General features: G+C 39.1%; 1 protein-coding gene across 11 annotated transcripts in view; it reads left to right on the top strand.

Moving 5' to 3' along the window:
• msi2b (musashi RNA-binding protein 2b) overlaps positions 1 to 5,557 on the top strand; it is a 220,734-nt gene that overhangs the window by 146,753 nt on the left and 68,424 nt on the right. The gene's annotated exons all lie outside the window — the stretch shown is intronic.

Below are 5,557 nucleotides of genomic sequence, written 5' to 3'. Positions count from 1 at the left end.
CTTTCCCTGGTAGCCGAAGACAAAGTTCTGGAGGATCAAGTTAGCCGACTGACTTTTGGAGGAGAGCAGAGAGTGTAGCATAGCTCACACACACAACTGTCCCGGAGCTCGAGGAGGCGGAGCCGAGTGCAATGCTCTGATTGGACGGCAAAGATTCAAACCTAATATTTGAATAAGGCGCCTTTCTGTCCAGGGTGTGACCTCAAATTTAAAATGCATATATTTATTACAACCCGTTTTCCAAATATTGACTTTACCTTAAAAGTATAATGGGGAAAAAATCTGATAAAAATGAAAAAAAAAAAATTTATATAGTTTTTATACAGTTTTTATACAGTTTACCACTGCTTATACATGTTATACATTGACAAAAACACTTTTATTCAACATTTTTTTTTTGAAAAATTCTGTAATTACACAAGATTTTTGTAAATTAACAAACAAATCTCAATAAAATTACGGAACAAATACTTCTTTTACTGTTAATTGTCAGTAATTTTATCTCATTTTATAATCTTTTTACAGTATCGAACTTGAATTTAACAGTTTGATCTCTTAAATAACAAATAAATACTTGTGAAATTACGATAAATTTGCAAATGTATTTTAACAGTATTTTTATGTGAAAAAAAAACGTAATTTTCTTTTTAAAAAATGGAAATTTTATGGTTATTCACAGTTACGGTGTTTTCTTGTTATTTTACATTCGACATGTAAAATCACAGTCTAATTTTGTAATTTTATTAATATTTTCATGTATTTTAAAAATACAGGAAAAGTCTGTAAAATATACAGTAAAAATTCTGTTAAATTACAGATTTTTTTTTACAGTGTGTTATTAGTAGCACCTGTGCTTCTCCTACTACGACAAGTTACAGTGTCTGCTGTGAAAAACACTCATGTCCACCTGCACTTTTGGATTTCAGTCATTTTTCCTGATTAGACCTCGAGACCAGACCATGATTGATTGACATCGAACCATCCTGCTAGTTTTATCACACCTGTCGCTGCAGCATACACATTTAGGTTTGTGATTAATGCAAGCAGTTTGTGACCTCACTTAATTCACAGCAAGGCTCCACATATCTTCAGTCTTATCTGAGGTTTAATCAGCCAGAATAACTGGAAACACCTGTGTGAGTGTGCAGGACCGTATTCAACTAATTTGGTTCATTAGGCTTCGGATCAGTGCGGGCATATATACACTGTGATTGAGTGACACCTCCCTGACTATTTAGGTAAAACAACTTACACCTTTATGATTTACAACACATAGCACACTTCAACATTTGCTGCAGTGATAAAAGTTAATTCAGTATTTCCCTTCAAGATGAGCCACAGTGATGATCTCAGTATTTGAGAGTAAAATCAATTCTGCAAACAGTCCGTCGACCAAAAATTCACTTTTCTTATAAACTCAAGACACTTTTAGCAATGTTTGGTAAAAATTTAGTTATCAACAACGTGGCAGTGACTACAGCTAAAATATGCTGCTTTTGCTAAATTTGTCTAAATTAATCTAAATTTATTCTCCATATGACACAAAATATTCTCATATCAATATACTGCTTGTGTAAGTGACAATGTCTTCTAATGATATTGTATATATTGCCAATAATAATAATATTGTATGTTGATAATATTATATGTCAGTCTCTTACCACTAAGGAGGGGGAATATCACAAATATTCATTTCATCAGATTTCAGGCTTTTTTTTTTCCTTTTTTTTTTTTTACGACATTGAAGACCCATTTGGTGAATCTTGTTTTTCAAGGGAACAACTTCATGGTTTAAGTATTTAAATGTGCACACCTGATCTTTGTGTTAAGTGGCAGAGATCAGGTGTGCACACTCATTTCATCAAATTGAAAAGCTGTCATTTTAAGCAAACAGCCTCCACTGAATAGGTGCAGGTGCAAGTCCAGATGAAGAGTCTGGTAATTTCACCTATTTCTCTGTAGCAAAGCTCGTCTCTGTATGTTGTGTTAGAAATGTCTTTCTTTCTTTTATCAGTTCATGATGTGCGTGGCTGTGTGGAGGTAAATGTAATGTCACGTCAGTTATGTCCAGTCATTCCTCCACTGCTGTTCTGTGTCTACTGACGCTCAATCTCATTAATTACATTAATTACATTCAATCCTTATTTTTACCACTTTTTCACTCGATGTATTAACAAGGAGGAAATGCAATAAAGGGTGATTGACCTGTTTTGTTGTTGTTGTTCTTCTTATTATTATTATTTTGTTTTTGCATAGATAATGACTTTATATTTGCATCTGCCACTTCTCATTTAAATTCCACTAAATTTCCTTTCCAAAAGAAAGTAGCTGAAAGTGTGTGTGTGTGTGTGTGTGTGTGTGTGTGTGTGTGTGTGTTTGTGTGTGTCTGTGTGTGTGTGTGTGTGTGTAAAGAAGAGAGAAACTAATTAATTTATACAACATTTCATTTTAGGTGGGAAGCAACAATAAAAAAGCTGAAGCAGTGACTGGTCCTCCTTTAATTATGTATCATAAATGTTCAAATAGTGGCTGATTTAACTCAACTGAGAGAGGAAAGGCTATTATTAGAGGAGACAGGCCTTTATTTGTAATTTCCGCTGCATCATAAGTGTGTGTTTCACTAAATGTTTCAAAGAGGCCACCCTGTTGTTTGATCCTCTCTGTGCTGTGTTAGATTGCTGTTGTATTCAACTGTTTCTCTAGCGGTTCACGTCCGTAATCCTTTACCTCCACCAGGAGGCTTTTATTGTGAAGCAGCTGCAGGAAGTATTAGTTTTGTTAATTATAGTTTCTTCAACATTAGCTTAACGGCTTAAGAAAGAACGGCTTATTAAAATCCATCAGTGAATCTGAACAGTATTTCTGTTAAGTGCTGCTGTGACAGTCAGTGTCTTATAGCACAAGTAGTTAGTATTTCTTTGTGTTTTTGTACTTTACTCATCTGGCCTTTTATTTATTTGTGCAGACTGCACCCCGGGCTGTCATATGACACACAGACATTATTCAAATATCAGCTTTTATTTCAGTGTTATGGTAATCTTTTTACGCTCTCTTGGGAATATCTGCATGACAGTTTTTGACGGAATCATGCTCCAATTTGCATTTTCTTTTTCAAAATTTTGTAAATTTCTCTAAAATATATGCAACTTTAGTGTGGACATGACCGGCCATCCAGTCAGCTCTGACAATGGCAGCCCAGTTCGCAAGCTGTCCTGCCTGCAGACGCTCTTAGTGGTCAGCGATGGGCTGACTGCCAGGGACAGAACTGTCTTCCATGCCATTTGTTGTGTCTGACCTTTAAGATGATGAAGCGTAGGGAGAGTGACCCCTGGCAGGATTTGTTCAAAGAGCAACCTCTTGGTAATGGGGGGTCCAGAGCCTGGCAGCATGCTGGGGGATTGATCAGCCCCTTACTCAAAGGCCAAATACAGAAAGCCTAGCCAGAGGAGAAGGCCATGCCGGACGTGGAGCCATCCTCTGCTTTGAAGCCCTTTCCAATACCTCATCTGCTTCACTGCATGAATAAATATCTGTTAAAGCTGCTCTTCTGTCCTCTCCTCTCCTGGATGAGCTAACTGTGGCGCTGCTGCAGATGGAGAGATATGAGCGGAGGTCACAAAATCCTATCTCTTCTTTTTTACTCACTGTTTCACTCTTGTTCTTCTGCCTCTTCTTTCTTTTGCGGCTTGCTCGCTCTCTCCCAGCTTCTCGCGTGAGCACTTTCTGTGCTCCAGCGTTGTTGCACAGGATTAAATCCACTCATTTAGAGCTTGCATCGCCTCCACAGATGTCAGCTTTGAGATTGAAATGGGCTCCTCTTCTGCAAATAGGCTGAGTTAAAATTCAGAAAGGGGAAGAGAGAGAAACTAAACAGAGATGCAAAGTCTTTTCAGTTCCAGCCAGAGTGTGACATAACATGAGGGTGGTTGACAGAGGGCTTTAGGGACTGACTGACCACATGTTGCGTTATCAGCCATTTGGTCTGCAAATGTCTTGAATGTGTGTAAGATTTTTGTACATTAAAGGTCCTAAAGAAACAGTGATGAAATCCAGCTTGTCTCAGTGGCTTTTCAAAGAAATGGAACTGAAGGAGCAAGCAGAATAGTGACGGGGCTGGAGTCTGGGTGGTCGACCTCATGAGGGCTGAGCAGTCATCCTCAGTTGCAGACAGTCTCTTTACCTTTTATGTAGAACACCTCAGAGAGCCTCGAGGGACAGTAGATTTGTCATGATGTCTTCCAGTCGGCCTTTTGCGTTTTCTAGTATGAGCTCATGACCTGTCCTCTTCCTCAGGTGTTCGTTTGGACGAGCAACATAAAAGACAAACACGAATAAATGAGATGAATGACTTCAACAAAGACAGAAATCTGTGGAGCTTTCTCATCTATACTAATCACTGCCCAAAGGCATTGATGAAAGGATATTCTGAATTCACGAAGATGCTGCGCTGTGTTCAGTTTATCCTTTGATTATATCCCCAATTATAGTGCAAGTAAGCAATTAAGTGAAGCCTGGATGTTGTGAACAGATTCTGTCTGCAATTGAACTATACTGAGACTTAGAGTGTGTGTGTGTGTGTGTGTGTGTGTGTGTGTGTGTGTGTGTGTGTGTGTGTGTGTGTGTGTGTGTGAGAGAGAGAGAGAGAGACAGACATTTACTGAAACAGGGGTGTTGGTGAAGCCTGTCTTGATTGCAAGGGTCAATAGTATCAGAATGACATCATTGTGCACTGCTTGATGAGTCCATGATGTCATCGTTGAAGCACCTGTGTGTGTGTGTGTGTGTGTGTGTGTGTGTGTGTGAGTGCGTGTGTGAGTGCATGTGTTAGAGAGAGAGAGAGAGAAAACACTACTCTTCCTCGCTGTAACACCATAACAGCATCTGTAAAGTAAACACAAGTGGCAATTCCGCCTCTAAGCGTTTGGCTCACTCAATGAAAGCAATCTCTGCTAAATGGTAATGGGCCTCTGCAAAGTGGCATCATCAGTGTTCTTCATTTCAGATGAACTGCTACTGTGTCATGCCTTTAAATATACCCCCATGCTTAAATATTAATAACAATCTGGCCATACAGGCAGCGAGAGGCCTAATTCACTTAAATCAATTTCACTTTGCCTCCTCCTTGCAGGTAATTCAGTGCAGTAAAGCTTTGTTGTTTGCAGAAGATTATTTTGATTAAATGCTTTGAGTCTCTGAGTGAGTGAATTCCCCTGTAGCGGCTCTGGTGGGAGGTGTTGGCATCGACAACATCCTGCCTCTCTATTCTATTCACACCCAACGCTGTTCCCGTGTACGAACTTCTGAGTGATCAGCGTCTCCATCTCTGTGCGTTCTCCTGCCACACATTATTCCCCTTTCTGATTCTCCACTTTCATCAGGAACGAGAAATGCTAATTAACTTGAATGAAATTGATATCTATATCAATAGGTCAGAAAACACAAAAGGTGCATATCTGTTTCATTCTTTCCCAGTCCCACGTTGCTTCACACCTCAAAAGAAATTCATCACAGTGACTCAAAGCCTTTTGGAACGACTCCTAGCCAACCCACCTCCCCC

This window comes from Seriola lalandi, unplaced genomic scaffold (assembly GCF_002814215.2).
Source record: "Seriola lalandi dorsalis isolate HSWRI2012SDOR001 ecotype SW California unplaced genomic scaffold, Sedor1 jcf7180002054581, whole genome shotgun sequence".
NCBI classification, from domain to species: Eukaryota; Metazoa; Chordata; class Actinopteri; order Carangiformes; family Carangidae; genus Seriola; species Seriola lalandi.
The sequence above is the reverse complement of the archived record's forward strand: the minus strand, read 5'-3'. Positions and strand labels throughout refer to the sequence as shown.